Source organism: Alligator sinensis, unplaced genomic scaffold, assembly GCF_000455745.1.
Source record: "Alligator sinensis unplaced genomic scaffold, ASM45574v1 scaffold226_1, whole genome shotgun sequence".
NCBI lineage: Eukaryota > Metazoa > Chordata > Crocodylia > Alligatoridae > Alligator > Alligator sinensis.
In genome coordinates this window covers 2,586,615-2,586,893 of record NW_005842028.1, presented here as the reverse complement: position 1 = coordinate 2,586,893, position 279 = coordinate 2,586,615, and positions in this window count along the sequence as shown.

Sequence of the window (279 nt, the reverse complement as noted above, 5' to 3'; positions counted from 1 at the left end):
GCGGCTCTCCATCTCCCCCGCCCCGCCCGCCTTCCACCACTCCCGGGCCCCCGCCAACTTCTCAGGCACCCTCTGGGCTGGAGGAGGGACGGCCCCGCGCCTTCCCCAGCCCGGGCCCGCTGCCGCATCCCCCCTCCGCCGCCCCCCGTGCTCCCCAGGGACCTGCTCCCCTCTCCTAATCAAAGGGAGCCCTTCTCAGCCCTCAGGTGCCTGAGGAAGGACGGACATTCCCTTGTCTGGGAATTTGGGCTTTTCATTAGTGGCTCCAGAGGTTGGGTT